The 20,853-nt window shown below is 39.8% G+C and overlaps 1 protein-coding gene across 6 annotated transcripts in view; it reads left to right on the forward strand.

Annotated features, from left to right (window-relative positions):
* Window positions 1-20,853, forward strand: part of cacna1c (calcium channel, voltage-dependent, L type, alpha 1C subunit) — a 737,294-nt gene that overhangs the window by 114,422 nt on the left and 602,019 nt on the right. The gene's annotated exons all lie outside the window — the stretch shown is intronic.

Below are 20,853 nucleotides of genomic sequence, written 5' to 3' on the forward strand. Positions count from 1 at the left end.
GGCTTGAAGTTATATGTCAAACACCCCCCCCCCCCCACAATCATTGGTAAAGGACTCAAATTCACAGCTCGAAAATTGTGGACCATTGTCTGATACTACCTCACATGGAACTCCGTGCCTCGCAAACACAGCTTTCAGGAAAGTGATGACCACTTTCCTGGGTGTTGATTGCAGTGTTGCAAGGTCTGGGTAATTGAAAAAGTAGTCTGTTACAACACTATGACTTTTCCTATTACAATCAAACAAATCCACTCCAACTTTGAAGTTTGGCCTGTCTAGTGCAGGGTCTGGTGTAGGCAGTTCTGCTTGCTGTTTTGATCTGTAGGTAAGACACACTGTATTTCACATGAAGCAGTCGTCTGGCTGATGTCTGGGGGGAGGGGGGTGGGCTGCATGCATTGCATATTGGGAACTGAAGTTCTTCTTTTGTGTACTCACATAATAATGCAGGATGTTCCATGAAATTCAAGAATAGTTAGTTTTGAAAGAAATGATTTTCTTTCAGCATTTGATGATTACAAATCTAAATATTGCCTAGATTTTCCTTTTACTGCATTACAAGAGAAGGAATGTTTATTATACCCATTTACAAACTCTATACAACTCTTGGCTTACAACTTCTATAGGCATTGAATAAAATTTACTTATCCATTAGGAAATATCACAGTCTTTACTAACCCGTGACTGCTTTTTTTGTTTAAACTTTAATTCACCTCACCTAATTATGTAGTTTGTATCCTGAGATAAAAGGAAAACAAACTCCGAGGCAGGTAGTTTATTGAGATAGTTTTTAACTTTTGTATTAAAAAAGAGAACATTTTTGCAGATCACTAAAAGTTCTGATGTTCTCATTTGAAAATAAAATCTACATTTTGTAGTTACATGCATGTGAAGAGAAACAGCATATCCAGGATTTTCTATTTTTATCTCATACCTTATATTTTGACAACATGGTAAATGTGATCAACCCTGGTTTGAATACTTTTGGTGTAATAAGGATTCTGTTTGAAAGGAAACCAAAGGAGGACTTTATTCCTTACTTTCCCCGTCTGTGAGCCACGAGCAAAATTGCGCATGACCTAACCCCAACCGTCATCTCCACGAGCGATGGATGGGTAGCTTCCCGTCTAATATTGGCCATTTGCAGCAGAATGCAGTGGCAGTGGCTCTGTGGTTTCCACCACAGCTTTAAAACATGATTTCGCACAGTGGTATGTGTATGATTTCTTTCGTAATACTAAAAATTGAATGTGGTAAGCACGATTGGTTCTTTAAGGAGACGTGTGGTTTACAGCAGTCCATGTGTTTGGGAAAGAAAGTCGAACAAGAAAATGGATGAAGCAACACATATACAGATCACTGTTTTGATTATGTGTCTCGATCCGAAACGTTGACTTTATTTTTCTCCATAGGTCCTGCCTGACTTGCTGAGTTCCTCCAGTGGTTTTGTGTGTGTTTTACTCAAGATTTTCATGTCAGCATCTGCAAAATCTCTTGTTTGTAGAAAATGGATAAGCCTCTTTAAAAGTGCTTAAGAAAACTGGCAACAAAAAGCCCGAGACTAGCCTCTATGAGACGGGTCATTTAAAAGAAACAGAAAGGGAAAAATCAGTTACATGAATTGTTGTATAGAAATTTGCTCACAAGAGATAAGCATCCAATCTCACAGTCAAAAAGGTTAACTTTTTAAAGTGTGGTATAATGCACTGTCACATAAGAACACATTTTTAAAAATCGCACTGAAAATCAAAGAAAAGCAGTGGATTCTGAAAATATTAACAAAACATTTTTTTTGGAAAACAGGAAGTCTGGAAGCCCATGTGAAAAGAGAAATAAAGTTAATGTTTCAGGTCGAAGAAGAACTGAATTGTTTTTAAAAATGTGGAATCTTAACTTTTTTTTTAATAAAATGCTGCCTGACTTGAGCATTTCCAGAATTTTCTGTTTATTTTCATTTTGCCAATATAAATATGAAATACAATATTTTTGAATGGTGTGACGACGTCATAAATTTAAGACCATTGCTGGGAATCAGATGTAACTCATTCTGAAATATTGGCCTTTCTTTTGTTGCCATTCTCTGTCAAAGAAAGGCCTGGATTCAAGTGGGAGAGAAGCAGAAGTCTGGCTTGAAATTTATGTAGTTTCCTTGCACAGATACCAGATATTTGGCATTTGTCCCTATGAATATGCAAATCCTAAAATCCTGAGCTTTCTGACAGCTGTTTGACTAATGGTAGAGTAATGTATTTTATAATGATTGTGAACAATACATTTTGCATTAGGCCTTTGGTTTAAAGATAATATAGTGTGACTAATTGTGTCATGGCTGCAACAAATTCATAGGAAGTTCTAGAGGGCCAATTTGTCAGAAGTTATTTAACAAAGAGGACACACTTTGTTTTAAGCACCTTGTGTCTCATATATATAGTATATTTGAAAATAGACATTCTTTGTAGATAATTAAAACATAGAGAAACTTAATCCAAATTAGTGACTGGGGTACTTTGGGAAGAACTCACAACCATCAAAGTGAAAAACTTGTTCTCCAGTGGTGCAGAGTCTTGGAAATACGTTTGATTCCAGTTATTTGGGTCACATAGGGACCAGTACATTTTGGCCCAATTAAATGGCTCCCCAATTAGCCAAAATGTCATGGAAATGAAATGGGTAGGTCTTACACAGTGAATGTAGGGCACTGAGGAGTGTGGTAGTACAAAAGGATAGGGAAATACAGGTACCTAATTCCCTGAGAGTGGTGTTACAGGTAGATAGCATCGTCAAGAAAGCTTTTGGCACATTGGCCTTCATAAATTCATAAGAAGATGGGATGTTAGAAGTTGAAGTTAGAACATAGAACATAGAAACAGAAATCCTACAGCATTATACAGGCCCTTTGGCCTACAAAGCTCTGCCAAATATGTCCTTACCTTAGAAATTACCTAGGTTTACCCATAGCCTTCTATTTTTCTAAGCTCCATGTACCTGTCCAAGAATCTGTTAAAAGACCCTATCGTTTCCGCCTCCACCACCACCACCACCAGCCCATTCCACGCACTCACCACTATCTGCATAAAAACCTTACCCTAATATCGCCTCAGTACCTACTTCTAAGTACCTTAAAACTATGCCCTCTCGTGCTAGCCATTTCAACCCTGAGAAAAAACCTCTGACTATCCACACGATCAACGCCTCTCATCATCTTATACACCTCTATCAGGACACCTCTCATCCTCTGATGCTCCAAGGAGAAAAGACCAAGTTCACTCAACCTATTCTCATGTGGCATGCTCCCCAATCCAGGCAACATCCTTGGAAATCTCCTCTGCACCCTTTCTATGGTTTCCACATCCTTCCTGTAGTGAGGCGAACAGAACTGAGCATAGTACTTCAAGTGGGGTCTGACCAGGGTCCTATAAAGCTGCAACATTACCTCTTGGCTCTTAAACTCAATCCCACAATTGATGAAGGCCAATGCACCATATGCCTTCTTAACCACAGAATCAACCTGCGTAGCAGTTTTGAGTGTCCTATGGACTCGGACCCCAAGATCCCTCTGATCCTCCACACTATGAAGAGTCTTACCATTAATAATATATTCTGCCATCATATTTGACCTACCAAAATGAACCACCTCACACATCTGGGTTGAACTCCATCTGCCACTTCTCAGCCCAGTTTTGCATCCTATCAATGTCCTGCTGTAACCTCTGATAGCCCTCCACACTATGCACAATACCCCCAACCTTTGTGTTATCAGCAAACTTACTAACCCATCCCTACATTTCCTCATTAAGGTCATTTATAAAAATCACGAAGAGTAGGGATCCCAGAACAGATCCATGAGGCACTCCACTGGTGACTGACCTCCATGCAGAATATGACCCATCTACAACCACACTTTGCCTTCTGTGGGCAAGCCAGTTCTCGATCCACAAAGCAATGTCCCCTTGGATCCCATGCTTCCTTACTTTCTCAATAAGCCTTGCATGGGGTACCTTATCAAATACATATAACTACATCTACTGCTCTACCTTCATCGATGTGTTTAGACACATCCTTGAAAAAATTCAAACAGGCTTGTAAGGCATGGCCTACCTTTGACAAAGCCATGCTGACTATTCCTAATCATATTATACCTCTCCAAATATTTATAAATCCTGCCTCTCAGGATCTTCTCCATCAACTTACCAACCACTGAAGTAAGACTCACTGGTCTATAATTTCCTGGGCTGTCTCTACTCCCTTTCTTGAATAAGGGAACAATATCCACAACCCTCCAATCCTTTGGAACCTCTCCCTTTCCTCATTGATGATGCAAAGATCATCTCCAGAGGCTCAGCAATATTCTCCCTCACTTCTCACAGTAGTCTTGAGTACATCCCATCCAGTACTGGTGATTTATCCAACTTGATGCTTTCCAAAAACTCTGGCACATCCTTTTTCTTAATCTCTACATGCTCAAGCTTTTCAGTCCACTGCAAGCCATTCCTACAATTGTCAAAATCCTTTTCTGTAGCGAACACTGAAGCAAAGTATTCATTAAGTATCTCTGCTCGCTCCTCCAGTTCCATGCACGCTTTTCCACTGTCACACTTGATTGGTCCTATTCTCTCACGTCTTATCCTCTTGCTCTTCACGTACTTGTAGAATGCCTTGGAGTTTTCCTTAATCTTGTCCACCAAGGTCTTTTAATGACCCCTTCTGGCTCTCCTAATTTTATTCTTAAGCTCCTTCCTGCCAGCCTTATAATCTTCTAGTTCGCTATCATTACCCCATTTTTTGAACCTTTTGTAAGCTCTTCTTTTCTTCTTGACTGGATTTACAACAGCCTTTGTACAGCACAGTTCCTGAACCCTACCATCCTTTCCCTCTCTGATTGGAACTTACCTACACAGAACCCCATGCAAATATTCCCTGAACATTTGCCACATTTCTTCCATATGTTTCCCTGAGAACATCTGTTTCCAATTTATGCTTCCAAATTCCTGCCTGATCACCCTTTACTCCAATTAAATATTTCCCTAACTTGTCTGTTCCTATCCCTCTCCAATGCTACAGTAAGGGAGATAGAATTGTGATCACTATCTCCAAAATGCTCTCCCACTGAGAGATCTGACACCTGACCAGGTTCATTTCCCAATATCGGATCAAGTGCAGCCTCTCCTCATGTAGGATTATCTACATATTGTGTCAGAAAACCTTCCTGAACACACCTAACAAACTCCACCCCATCTAAACCCCTCACTCTAGGGAAATGCCAATCAATATTTGGGAAATTAAAATCTCCCACCACAAAAACCCTGTTATTATTACTCCCTTCCAGAATCTGTTTCCTTATCTACTCTTCTATGTCCCAGTTACTATTGGGTGGTCTATAAAAACACCTTATTGACCCCTTCCTATTCCTAACTTCCACCCACAGAGACTCCGTAGACAACTCCTCCATGACTTTCTCCTTTACTGCAGCCATGACACTATCTCTGATCAACAGTGCCACACCCCCACCTCTTTTGCCTCCCTCCCTGTCCTTTCTGAAACATCTAAAGCCTGGCACTTGAAGTAGCCATTCCTGCCCCTGCACCATCCAAGTCTCCGTAATAGCCACAACATCATAGCTCCAAGTGCTGATCCACGCTCTAAACTCATCTGCTTTGTTCATAATACTCCTTGCATTAAAATAGACACATCTCAAACCATCGGTCTGAGCGCATTCCTTCTCTATCACCTGCCTATCCTCCCTCTTGCACTGTCTCTAAGCTTTCTCTGTTTGTGAGGCAACTGCCCCTTTCTCCATCACTTCAGTTCAGTTCCCACCCCCCAGCAATTCTAGTTTAAACTTTCCCCAATAGCCTTAGCAAACCTTCCCGCCAAGATATTGGTCCCCCTCGGGTTCAAGGGCAGGTCCCACCTGCCCCAAAAAAGGTCCCAATGATCCAAAAATCTGAATCTCTACCCCCTGCTCCAATCCCTCAGCCACGCATTTATCCTCCACTTCATTCTATTCCTGTACTCACTGTCACGTGGCACAGGCAGTAATCCTGAGATTACTACCTTTGAGGTCCTGCTTCTGAACTTCCTTCCTAACTCCCTGTAGTCTGCTTTTAGGACCTCCTCCCTTTTCCTACCTATGTCATTGGTACCAATATGTACCACGACCTCTGGCTGTTCTCCTTCCCACTTCAAGATATTGTGGATGTGATCAGAAACATCCCAGACCCTGGCACCTGGGAGGCAAACTACCATCTGCGTTTCTTTCCTGCATCCACAGAATTGCCTGTCTGATCCCCTAACTATAGAGTCTCCTATCACTGCTGCCATCCTCCTCCTTTCCCTACCCTTCTGAGCCACAGGGCCGACACTGTGCCAGAGGCGCAGCTAATGTTGCTTCCCCCAGGTAGGCTATCCCCCCCAACAGTACTCAAACAGGAGTATTTATTGTTAAGGGGGACAGCCACTGGGGTACTCTCTAGCATTTACCTCTTGCCCTTCCTTCTCCCCACTTATCTGTCTCTTGAGGCCCTGGTGTGACTACCTGCCTATAGCTCCTCTCTGTCACCTCCTCATTCTCCCTGACCAGACAAAGGTCATCGAGCTACATCTTCAGTTCCCTAACGTGGTCCTTAAGGAGCCGCAGCTCAATGCACCTGGTGCAGGTGTCGCCGTCCGGGAGAATGGGAGTCTCTAGGACCTCCCACATCTGGCACTGAGAAAACAGAAAACCGGCCTCACACATATTCTTCCTGTCTGTATTTCTACACAAGTAACCTACCTCACCTTGACCCGTTATTGCCGAAGCCCCGTTGAACTGAAGCCTTCCTACTCTGTCTCCCTCTACTGTTGCCTGCTCTATATAGCTGTCTTCTTTTTAAACTCTTCTCTCTGTTCTCACTGGCTGACCTCCACGCATTCGCGCAGTCGTGCCCCGAACAAACCGCTGAAGAAATGTAAGACAATGATGAGGCCTAATTTGGAGTAAAGTGTGCAGTTTTGGTCACCTACCTACAGGAAAGATGTAGGCAAGGTTGGAAAAGTGCAGAGAAAATTTACAAGGATGTTGCTGGGTCTGGAAGACCTAGATTATGAGAAAAGATTGAATGGGTTAGGACTGTATCCTTTAGAACATAAAAGATTGAGAGGAGATTTGATAGAGGAATACAAAATTTTGAAGGGTATAAATGGAGTAAATCCAAGAAGGCTTTTTCCACTGAAGTTGTGTGGGACTACAACCAGAGGTCCTGGCTCAAGGATGCGAGGTAAGAAGTTTAAGGGGAACATGAGGGAAAACCTTTTCACTCAGAGGGTCTGAGAGTGAGGAATGAGCTGCCAGTCCAAGTGCTGCATGTGAGCTTGATTTCAACATTTTAAAAAGTTTGGATAGGTACACGGATGGCAGGGATATGGAGGGCCGCAGATCGATGGGAGTGGGCAGCTTAAGTGATTTTGGCATGGACTAGTTGGGCCAAAGGGCCTGCTTCTATGCTGTATTTCTCTATGACTGTAAATAGTTAAAAAGGCATTAAAAAACAAACTGAGTAACAGATTATGTATTTAAGTGAAATACAGAACAGATTATTTTACTACCAATACTACTACAGTACCATAAAACTGTGTATTAGTTCCTAATAGTTATCAAGAAGGAATTCATCCAGTGTATGCAATGAACAAAATTAGTGCAAACGCCAAGTGCAGATAAAGGAAATCCTTCATACAATGCTATTGATGATTGCATCCTCCAACTCTTCATTTTCATTGTAACATTCAAGATAATTGTTGATAGACAACTTCAAATTCTTCATAGTTTCTAGCTTGTTGAAGTAGTGAACTCATTTCTTTTCCATTCCTGATCATTTCTGGCATCTACAAACCTGAATGCTTGAAACAACAGTGAACTGAACAGTTCGGAATTGTCTTACTGCTTATTTCTTGCCAACTATGAGTGACAAAATTCAGTTTTTAAAAAAAAAACACAAACACACTCAACTGACGCTATTTAAAAGCTTTGCTTTAAGCACAGTGTGGTGTTTAATAGCCACACAAGCTCACATGATTGATGCTAATTAGAAGCTGTTCAGCCAGTCTTCTGCTCCAATTAAGTGATGTAGTGTTCTAAAGAAATGAAGGGAATCCTGGCAATTTTCTCAATTAGTTTTTGTTCTTTAAGGGTTGTCCCAAGTAACCGGATGGCCCAATTAACTGGAATCTACTGTACATGATCAATCATGGCAAGTTTTGAAGTAGATCCAAGCAAAAGGGGGAGAAAAAGGTAATGCCTGCAAAATTGATTAATGTTAAAAACCAGGCTCAGAGTTGCAGACAGTACACAGTCCCAGGCTGGTTATATTGGAAATGTCAGAAGCTACGTTGAACTGTGGAAAACTTTCATATCCCTACATTGAAAGGATGGAGATGTTTTTCCAGTTAGACAACATCGTTGAAATAATGAGGGAAAATGAAAATGATGGTGCTGTATGTTAACTCGTAGGTGAATTTATTAATAGAAACAGGATATGACATGTTGGCAAATCTATTTAGATTTGCACATCAGTGTCCAATTTAATAAACTAGTAGAGATAATCCATTATATTTGTTGGTCAGCAACATCAGAACTTGTTTGGAATTGTAATGCGGGCCCCACAATCACATCAAGGGAATTGTGCTAGAAGTTTGATTGTGACATTATAACTTGGGTGAGATGTTTGGAGTGCTTCCTGAGAGATAAGTGCATACATTCATCTCTGGATGAATATATTCAATTATTAATTATGCAAGATCCAATATCCAAATGGGTAATCTGTACGCACTTTTATGAAATAGCCTCAGTAAGTACAAAGGAGATTCAGCCAGTGGACAACATTAATGGAAATGCAGAATTGTAACAATAACAAAGAAAATGGCAAGAGCACCCAGATATTGTCAGGTCAGACGAATACATTTTGCACATAAAAGTCTATGTTGGTCTATGTGGGAAATGGGTTTACCATTCCACCCTAATTTTCCTTAATCTTTTGTGCAATACTTTATTTGAAGGTTTTCTGAATGTCCAGATATAGTAGTAGGCCTCCGTTAGTCTCGATAGACCAGATATAGTCTCTGTAGTCCAGATATACCTCATCAATGTATTCACCCTTATCTATTCTGAGAATTAAAACCTCAAAACTATATTAACTCCACCCAATTTGATTATTACTTTCTTCAGTACCCTGATACCACATCTTTTGGAAAATGACACCTTTCCTCTCCATTGGCAATATCATCAAAATCCCAAGTTATAAGATATTATTTCATGGGGATTTTTTGCCTTTTGGTTCCATTCACTTATCTTATCTTAGTTTTTAACTGATGCTGATATCTTTGTTAGACCTGTACTCTCCACTATTTCCCAAGAGGTTTTCCTTGTCCTCTCCTGAGATATTGGGTGAGCCATTCCACACAGAGATGAGAAGAAATCTCATCACCCAAATTATGTTGAATTTTTAGATTCATTACCCAATAGGTCTGTGCAGACAGAAGATATTTATTGAATTTGTCTGCATTTTTCTTCTTTGCATATGTAATTTATTCTTTCTCAGTCTGTAAGGGATATGTTAACTTAAATACATTTCTCACTGTTTTGGATCCTTACTTTATGTCTCTCACTAGCTTATAACTTGCTTTCCCTTTCCTTATTTAATTCTAAACTTCTGTCAGTCTTCAAGTTCTTTGAGCAACATTGTAAGCCTTTTCTTTTGATCTGAACACTATCTTTAATTGCTTTTCATAGCCAGAGCTGGTTTACTTCTTCTGCTGCTGTTTCATCCTTACAGAAATATGTGTAACACTTACCCAACAGGCTGGTATATGTCTAGGGGAAAAGGAGATCCAGCCACTCACCAACCCCACCTCCCGTACACGCAGGTGCTGTGAGAATCAAATTTATGCCGTGCGCACACACACCACATCAAACTCACACCAGATACCGTTATGGAATACACTTTAAAGATTTTACTAAAAGTAAAAGAGTACTATGCAATACAGTATATATGAAGGAAAATAAAATAAAGTAAAAGGCGCCAACTTATCAAAGTTCAGTCAGTTTAGTGCACATCGTTGGAGCTCAACCATCGAACCATTCGAACCCTCGTCACTTTCCTCCGACCTCCACGTCCTCGCACCTGGGACCACCCTGGTGGTAGACCGAGAAGTGCAGCGCACGTCCACCTTCCTCGGCGTCTTCTTCCCAACTCCCCTGAAAAGACCGTGAAACCCCCGCTCCCAGACCCACAAGACAAAATAACATTCCCCATTGGTCAACAAATGAATACAATCCCGATATCAGCAAGTCTAAAGCTAAACAACTGCGAGAGAAAGCACTTATCATACAAAGAAGCATTCCTACTCTTAACAAAACAAAGAAGCCATTTTGATTAACATACACAGTACATTGTACATATGTATTCTGTGTAGTTAGTCATTGATATTTTGCTGTCATAGATTAACTGTTGCTTCCAATATACCTTATGTATTTGTAATTTTCTTTATTCAGATGTAAAAAACAAATTTCATATCACACAAAATCTTTTTAGTTTTAATATAGAAAAACCTATCATATTATGATTGCTACTCTCATTACTCAACACTGGCTTAAATAGCCTATTTCTATATTTGGTTTTTCAATAAACTGAGTTTATAAAAATGTTACATATATACACTAGAAATTCATACTCTATACCTCCATATAACTACTGTTAAATTTTCAGATTAATGATTATCGTGGGACCCCTTTTATATAGACTTTTAATTTCCTTATTGATATGTAGTACCTCACCAGTACAGTTTGACATAGACATATAACGACAAAACATGTTTTCTGCCCCTTGCTGTTTCTTAGCTCCACCCAAGTTTATTCAATTTGTCTTTTTTTAACTAGGATCATTTTACTCTACTACCTTGATATCACTTTAAAAGTCAGGGTTATCCTACCTTTTCCATTTTAATATATACTGTATGTTTTGTAGGTTATGTTTCCTTGAATATTTAATTTTAAATCCTGTGTAGCAAAGTCTCTATATATATTAGAGGAATATTATATACCCATTTATATCTATCTATTTCTGCTATTGTTACCTATCTTCTTATGGATATTATGTCATTCAGATAAACTGCTTTCAGTTTGTCTTTGCACCATTTTTTTCCCTGGTTATCTCTAACTGGCAGTATACTCTTATATCTGTATGCACTATCTCTTGTCAGATCCTAGCTATCACTACTAATTTTACTCCTCATGAGAATCACTCTGCTCAAATCGGTTAGGTCACACAGTGGCCACTTTATAAAGTACAAAGGTACATCTGTACACTTACTTGATAATGCAAATATCTAATCAGCCAATCATGTGGCAGCAACTCAATGTACAAAATCATGGTCAAGAGTTTCAGTTGTTATTCAGACCGAATATCAGAATGATGAAGAAATGTGATCTAAGTGACTTTGACCATGGAATGATTTTCAGTGCAAGACAGCGTGATTTGAGTATCTCAGAAACTGCTAATCTCATGGGATTTTCACACACATCAGTCTCCAGAGTTTGCGGAGAATGGTGCAAGTAACAAAGAACATCCAGTGATCAGCAGTTCAGTGAGCGAAAACACCCTATAATGAAAGACGTCAGGGGAGAATGGCCAGACTGGTTCAAGCTGAGAGAAAAGTGACAGTAACTCAAATAACCACATATTATAACAGTGGTGTGCAGAAGAGCATCTCTGAATGTACTACACTTCGAAACTTGAAGTGGATGGGCTACAGCAGCAGAAGACCATAAATGTAAACTCGGTGGCCATTTCATTAGGTACAGGAGATACTTAATAAAATGGCCACTGAGTGTACTTGATTAACCCAAATTTCATAGTAAATTTATTATCAAAGTTCGTATATGTCTCCATAGTCTACCCTGAGATTCATTATGTAAGAACATATAGCTACAGTATACAAGGCTTAATAGAACAAAGTGTACTGGAGCAGTGGCAGTTAAGCAAAGAATGGAAACAATTACAGAAGAAGGGAGAACGTTGGGCTGGAGGATCAACTTGAGGAGAACAGCTTGAATACCATATATGCCTCTTGCAAAGATGTAAAGTAAGAACAGTAATGACATCAACATTATAATAAGGATCAATATCAAGTTGTTATCCGTTATGTCATGAGAAGAGCCTTTTATAACCATACATTTAGATGGGTGCCACAGGTGAGGACCAGTTTAAAATCACTCTGGTGAACCCTGAGCACATTCTGACAAATGGAATGTGTGGGTCTTCATAATAGCCGGAAGGGAAATATATTGTTTAGAATGCCCGGATGATTATGCTAATAGATTGACCTCATAAAAAAGAATTTTTTTTATAAGAACTGAAAAACAGATTTAGTGCAAATATGTCTAGGTTTATTGAGTAGATTCTGCAATAATATGAAAACATTTTTAATAAATTGTAATACGTATTTTTGGGTGGCAGGGTGAGATACGTCTCTACCAAAGGAGATGTAAGGAGCTCCTTCCCTGGCCTGCAGGTCACCCTTGGGCAAGGTGTAGCGGGACATCTGGGAGTGGTGGCCCCCCCCAGGGTATTGATTGTTAATAGGTGCTAGCAACCATTTTTTAATTTGAGTGTACTCACTGTCTTGAAATTACTGAATGTCTGTACCTTGTGTATTTGTGATGTAAATAAACACTTATAGTTTTGTAATAAAAAAAACTGCTTACCTCCCCTGATCAGGGTCACTTGAAGCCATGGGAGCAGATGCTGGATGGTCGATTCAGCAGCTGGTGCATGTCACAAGTACTGGTTATGTCACCACCAACACCAGACAGACAGGCAGTCTCTGAAGAATATTGTAAAGACACTGTCCCAAAGAAGGCAACGGCAAACTACTTCTTTAGAAAGATTTGCGAAGAACAATCCTGGTCATGAGACCATGATCACCCACGTCATACAACACGGCACACAATGATGATGATAATAGGTATTGAAGAGCAAAAAGCTTATAGATGTAGAAAACCAGTTGCCAAAACCACCTATTATAAACCTTAACTTGTGCTCAATACAGCAATGCAGACATATCTTTGAAGGAAAAAAGGGAGAAGAGCTAAACAAACTTCAGTGGCATAAGGTACAATAATTGTGATACAAAGTGATCGGACAAGGCTCATTGTAGTGATTCTTGAGGTGGGCTAAACATCTGGCTAAGCAGAAATTATAAACTGATCTTAATGAATCAATCAATGATGAGCAAATACTTCTGCTTATATCCCAATATTTGTACATGGAATTGGCAGGAGCAAATATTTTTTGGAATTTGGACTATTCTCATGCCAATGACCAGTGTAATGCAAAAAGCCAGTATTTCTTGACACTCAGTCTCCATAAAGGGTTATTTTGTAATCCAAATGATTTCATGAGATAAAATGGGTACCAAAGTCTTTCCAAAAGCTTATGGATATGATGCTTCAGAGGACTAACATTATTTGTTTAATTAAAATGATATTCTCACTAAACAATTATGGAAGAAGTGAAGGTCAGATACCTGAGGAAAAGTTCAGAATGCTGGTTTATCACAGTGCCAAGATTAAAACAAATGTGCCTTGATACAGAAAAGAGTGTGATTTATTTGGGTCTGTGTGTAGATCAAAATGGGCTGCAGCCAGTAAAACAGAAAATTGAGGTCATCATGAAAGCTAGGCAAGTTAAAAAACCTTTCTGAGCTCGTCATTTTTATATCTGATCTAGTCCAGTATCAGACTTATATACAGTTTTTCCAAAGTGTTCACATTTTTTTAAGTTTTAAAGAAAGACAATGGCACAGATGTTGGGCTCAGTAAAAACCCTGTGATCTTGGTAAGAAGATCCTAAGCAGTTATTTGCTTTCAGCACATTATGACATTAATGGTACCTTTAACCTGGTGTGGAGAGCTTTCAACTGCTGGATTGGAGTCGTGATTTGACATGTCATAGATTGTGGATATGAAAGACCTGTAGCGTATGTATCCTGACCCTGACCAAGAGCGGAAAAAGTGCTAATTGAGGATGAGGTATGAGGAAGGCCATTCATATTGGTTACACAAATATGCTAGTAATGCAGGATCGATGATGGCTATGCTGGAGCTGTAGAGGTCGACCATGTAATAGTCTCAGTACTATTATGACATTAAGAGTAGCACATCAAAATGGAATGCATTGGTAGATGTCTAGTTGAGATGCCCTCGTAAAGAGATCTTGAAGAGAAAAATATGATACAAGAGATGGACAATTACCATGTCACAGGAATGGAAATAGCTTGATCCACTTTGGAGGCAGATGAATATAAGCACAAATACTGAATGCACAGATTTAGACACAAGTCTCTCTCTCTTTCTCTCTCTCTCTCTCTCTCTCTCTCTCTCTCTCTCTCTCTCTCTCTCTCTCTCTCTCTCTATTTATATATATATAGAACCTTTTTATCACAATGGTATGAGTTGTCCACTACCTAACACTGTAAAAATTGTTAGAATAGAAGAAGAAGAAGATAATGGAGGAACTCCATGCATTTCAATATAGTAAAGAGAAGGCAGAGCTGTAAGGTTGGCTAGGCATTGACAAGGATGAACAGTAATCCAGAACTGTTGAACATTACATAACATAACCTTCCAAAGTAAGACTGCTCTCATGGGTTCATATGAAATATTATGAACAAAGTGTAACCTACTTTTTGTATTACTGGCAGCAATTCAAGATGGCTTGAAATCAAACAAATAGGACTGTACTATCAACTATGAGGAATTAATCTTTGACAAGCGTGGTCATATTAAATAAATAAAATCAAATAATAGGCTAAGTTTGTCATCTGACTGTACATATATCACACCAAACAAAACAACGTTCCTTCAGACCACATGTACCCAAAATACATATATCACATACAGCACGTGAATGTGTTAATAAAATAGGTTGCCACAAATAAGTTAATAAAATATCATTCAAAATGCATATGAAGTGCGCAGTACAGATAAACAGAACAGTAAATATCTTTCTGTTCGAGTAGTGAGACCTAGATGGTGGCAAGGTATTTATTAATCTCACAACGTCAGGGAAGAAGCTGTTACCCAGTTTGGCAGTCCTAGTCCTGATGCTCCTGTACCTCCTTCCTGATGGTAGTGGGTCAAAGAGATTGTGGGATGGGTGGTAGGGATCCTCAACAGTGCTTCAGGTCCTTTGTATACAACTCACCAACAGATATCACAAATAGAGGGAGACCTTAGTGATCCTCCTGACGGTTTTTACTATTCTCAGACTATCATCAATAGTCTGCAATTCAGATATTTGTAGTCTGTACAATTTCAAAAATTAATGGAGTGAGGCATCATTTTAATTTTTAACACTCACCTTCCAAAGGAGAACCAGAAGGGTCAGTTTTTGTGATGAAGGAGGCATTGGAGAAATTCCTCAGATTGCCTTTCTGGAACTTCCTAAAAAAATTTATTGCAGCCTCGAGATAGATATTCACTTAACATAATCCTTAAAGAAGTGACAGCCTTAAAGTAAAAAAAAAATTACATACACTGTTCTGCTTCAACTTTTTAAATAAAAGAAGTATCCCGGGTCGCCAGTTTGTGCATTTGCTTTGAATGTTAAGAAACATAGAAACAGCACAATACAAGCCCTTCGGCCCATAAAGCTGTGTCGAACATGTCCTTACCTTAGAAATTACCTAGCGTTACCCATAGCCCTCTATTTTTTAAGCTCCATGTACCTATCCAGGTGTCTCTTAAAAGACCCTACTGTATCACCTCCACCACCATTGCCGGCAGCCCATTCCACATACTCACCACTCTCTGTGTAAAAAACTTACCCCTGACATCTCCTCTGTACCTACTTCCAAGCACTTTAAAACTGTGCCCTTTCATGCTCGCCATTCCAGCCCTGGGAAAAAGCCTCTGACTATCCACACAATCAATGCCTCTCATTATCTATGCACCTCTATCATATCACCTCTCATCCTCTGTTGCTCCAAGGAAAAAAGGCCGAGTTCACTCAACCTGTTCTCAATGGTATGCTCCTCAATCCAGGCAACATCCTTGTAAATCTCCTCTGCACCCTTTCTATGGCTTCCAAATCCTTCCTATAGTGAGGCGACCAGTACTGAGCACAGTACTCCAAGTGGGGTCTGACCAGGGTCCTATGTAGCTGCAATGTTGCCAGTTCTACCTGCCTAGATCTTGTTGTTGAAATAATATCTCTGGACTCCGTCATGTTCTTTCTCATAATACTGCTCATTAGCACTATTGCAGTTCGATTCCTCTTGTGGGATGGACTTAATAAACATATTCCATCTTTCTGTTGCTACACTCCCTGACTGTGGTTATTAAAACCTGACCCCTAACTGGACAACAGCACAAAGTAAACTGACCCAAGATCACTAGTGTAGAATGTTTTCTATATCCAAGCTGACCGAACCACTGCAGTAAATATGACAATCTTAAACATGTTAATTGCCTGTAAAGAATGAAACATTAAATAAATTGTCCTGAAACTTGCACATTTCTGAAAATCACTTTGTAATTAGACTTCTGACCAAGAAAGATTGAACTAGGTCAACACACAACCAGTCAACCCGATCCCAGCTTTCATCAGAATATGTAATAAACACGAGCTGAACATGACAGATGTGCCTGGATCTTATTTGGGCTAGAACAGGTTAGCCAAAACCTATTTCAGAATATTGTGTGCTAGAAGTAGTGCTCAGTTTAGACTTTAGAAAACGTGCCAGTTTCCATAGATAATTCTCAGACCTGTAAATTTCACATCTGTCCGATACACCATTCCTGCACCTCTGTCCTACCCAGTCCTGGTATACAAAATGATTTACTTCTCCCCGTGGCTTGAGTTATGATGCTTATATGGTTTCCACTTTTCCTCAAAACTGAGCTGCACAAGATTCAGCTTTAAACTGAGCATCTTATTCATTCATGTTTTAAGAGTCTGTTGTGGATTGAGCAGAGGTATGGAACGCTGCAAGCCATTGTTTGCTAATTGTTATTCAATAGTCCACTCTTTCCAAATTTATTCTTGTCCTCTTACAGCTTGAAGAAAGAGAACATATCAAACTCAATTTGTCTTGTGCAGTTGCCTGCATACTCTATAAAAGAACCATTTGATATTGTGAATTTACAGACAACATATACTCTACAGCTTGAACAATCTACAAATTTCAACAGTATTTGCGTTTCTTCACTTGGAGATGATCAGCTGTGTGGGATTAAGTTTTAGTTTATTTAAGTGTTTTAATTTTATATTTTTAAATAGACAAGTGACAAGCTGTTTCATTCTAGCTTTTTAAAATTAAATTTTGAAGGGAATCAACACACACAAAATGCTGATGGAACTCAATAGGTCAGGCAGCATCTATGGAGATGAAGAAACAGTCAACCTTTTGGGTGGAGATCCCTTAGGACTGGAAAGAAGGGGCTGAAGATGCCAGAATCAAAAGGTGTGGGGAGCGGAAGAACTAGCTAGTAGGTGATAGGTGAAGCCAGGAGGGTGAGAAAGGCAAATTGCTGGAGAAGAAAGATAGGAAAGGAGAGTGAATCTTGGGAGAAAGGGAAGAAGGGGGGGCACCAGGGGAAGGTGATAGGTAGGTGAGGAGAAGAGGTAAGAGGCCAGAGTAGGGAAAAGAAGAAAAGGAAAGGGGGAGGGGAAAATTACCAGAAGGAGAAATTGATGTTCATGCCATCAGGTTGGAGGCTACCTAGACGGAATATAAAGTTGCTCCCGCACCCTGAGTGTGGCTTCATGGTGGCAAAAAAGGAGGCCATGGACTGGCATGTTGAATGGGAATGGAGATAGGAAATAAAATGGTTGTCCCCTGGAAATTCTGCTTTTGGTAGATGGAGCAGAGGTGCTTGACAAAGCTGTCCCTCAATTTATGTTGGGTTTCAGCAATGTAGAGGAAGCCACATAGGGACCACAGGATACCACAACAGATTTGCATGTGAAGTGTTGCCTCAGCTGGAAGGAATGTTTGGGGCCCTGCATGGAGGACGTGAATGGGAATTTCTGTCACTTGCAGGGATATGTGCCAGGAGGGAGGTTAGTGGGGAGAGACAAATCGACAAGGTAATCATGGAGGAACCAATCCCTGCAAAAAGTTTTGACAGAGTAAAGGTGTGTTTGGTGGTAGGATTCCATTGAAGATGGTGTAAGTCGCAGTGAATTATGTGTTAGATGAGGAGGCTCATGGGGTGCTAGGTGAGGACAAGAGGAACTCTATCTGTGTTTAGGGGGCGTAGGATTGAGTGAGCACAGATGTTTGGTAAATGGAGGAGATGTAGGTGAGGACAGCATCAATGGTGGAGGAAGGAAAACACTTCTCTTTGAAGAAGGAGGACACCTCTGATGACCTGGAAAGGAAATCCTCATACTTAGAATAGATATGGCAGGGATGAAGGAACGGAGGAATGGAATAGCATTTTTACAGGAGATAGGGTGGGAAGAGGGAATGTTAAGTTGACCATAGCAATTGGTAGGTTTATAAAGGATGTCAGTATAGGTGAGATGGAGTCAGTAAGATTGAGAAAAGGTAGAGAGATGTCAGAAATGAACCAATTGAACTGATGGACAGAGTGAAAGTTGGAGGAAAAGTCGATGCAATTGATGAGCTCAGCATAGGTTTATGAAGTAGCACCAATGAACTCATCAATGTTGTGCAGGAAGCATTGGGGAGTATCGCCAGGGAAGGCTTGAAACATGGACTGTTCTACATAGCCAATGAAAAAACAGGCATAGCTGGTGTCCATGGCTAACCCTTGAATTTGGAGAAAGTGGGAGGAGCCAAATTGTTGAGGGTGAGGACCAGTTTTGCCAGACAGGGGAAGTGGTGGTGGAGGGGAACTGGCTGGGTCTTTTGTTGGCAAAGAAGCAAAGAGCTTTAAGACCTTTTTGATAGGGATGCAAGTGTATAGGGACTGAACATCATTGGTGAAAATGATGTGGTCAAGGCCAGGGATTTAAAAGTTGTTGAGGAGATTGAAAGTATGTGTAGTAGGTGGGAAGGGACTGAACCAAGGGAGACAGAATGCAGCTTTTTTGCTTAGCAAATGACGGTGAGTGGGGGGTGGTCAATGGTGTTGGAAGATACAGAATTGATACTAGCTCAGTTAGTTACTTGTTAGCAAGGAAAATCTGGGCCAATGAGTCTGTTTTTGCACTGTAGCACTATGATTCAAATTGTTGAGTTTGAGAAGGGTCCAGATGGGAAAGTGAGGAGTGTATGTTGGATCAAGAGTAAAGTTTTTAGATCTCAGAGGAAGAGGAGAATATTCACCTATTCACCTATTCACTCTCCCCTGTCTGGCAAAACTGGTCCTCACCCTCAACAATGCTCATTTGGCTCCTCCCACTTTCTCCAAATCAAGGGTTAGCCATGGACACCAGCTATGCCTGTTTTTTCATTGGCTATGTAGAACAGTCCATGTTTCAAGCCTTCCCTGGCAATACTCCCCAATGCTTCCTGCACAACATTGATGAGTTCATTGGTGCTACTTCATACACCTATGCTGAGCTCATCAATTGCATCGACTTTTCCTCCAACTTTCACTCTGTCCATCAGTTCAATTGGTTCATTTCTGACATCTCTCTACCTTTTCTCAGTCTTACTGACTCCATCTCACCTATACTGACATCCTTTATAAGAATAATGTAAATGATAAAAAGAGTAGAAAATAAATGATTACTGATACAATAAAGGAGTATACAATATGATGAAAGCATTTTGGGGAAAAAAGAAGTACAAATTATAAGGAGAGGAAATGGAAGGGCAACCACAAAGTACTACTTTCTGCTAGAATTGTTTTCTCAGATGTTTAGATCCATTGTTGTTTTTCACTGCGACCATCTTATTTACAGATTGAGAAAAGAACTAGGAAAGTACAAAGAAAGAAACAAGTAAATGTCCAAAACAAAAGGAAAATGGAGTAGTTCAAAGGTTGAAAGTGAACTCCTCCAATTTTTTTTGTGCGTTTTCATGAAAGTAAACTACTGATTTAAAAAATGGATTTAAATGATTGATTGTTTGTACATTGCGTTCCATGTGTATGACTTAGGTGATCAAGGTCTTTCCATGACCATGATTGTTCTTGGCAAATTTTTCTACATAAGTGGTTTTCCGTTGCCATCTTCTGGGCAGTGTCTTTACGAGATGGGTGACCCCAGCCATTACCAATGCTCTTAAGAGGTTGTTGGCCTGGCATCAGTAGTCATATAACCATATCTTGTGATATTTCACAGATATTCACATGACCATCCACCACCTGCTCTCTCATGGATTCACGTGATGCTGATCGGGTGTGGGGATGGGGGTAGGGGTGCTATCCAAGGAGTTACACCTTGCCTAGGGGTGAACTGCAGGTTAGTGGAGGGAAGTAGCGCCCTACACCTCCTTTGGTAGAGACATATCTCCACTTCGCCACTCAGAAATGAATGTAAATTCTCTTTAAAAAAATAAAATTAAAGCTGAATCCTGTGGACAAAGGGAATAAAACAAATAGATTTGTAAAATAGTTGGATAAATGACAATGACCAAATTGCATGAATTTTAACTAAGCAAATAATTTCAAGTTAATGAAACATAAGAAAAATTGTTGTAATGCAGAATATCAAATATGGTGGGGTGCATAAAAGAAGTTTTGTTTGACTTGAAATAAAAGTTGCACTCTAGTTGGTGATATCATCAAAATTGACATTCCAATATGTCTTCCCATTCTAGATTACAGAAGTAAAAACAAAATATAATTGGATATTAATTAAATCAAATTTAATTAAATACATTCAGACTCTATATTCAGCTGTT

This window comes from Hemitrygon akajei, chromosome 10, assembly GCF_048418815.1.
Source record: "Hemitrygon akajei chromosome 10, sHemAka1.3, whole genome shotgun sequence".
Taxonomy (NCBI): domain Eukaryota; kingdom Metazoa; phylum Chordata; class Chondrichthyes; order Myliobatiformes; family Dasyatidae; genus Hemitrygon; species Hemitrygon akajei.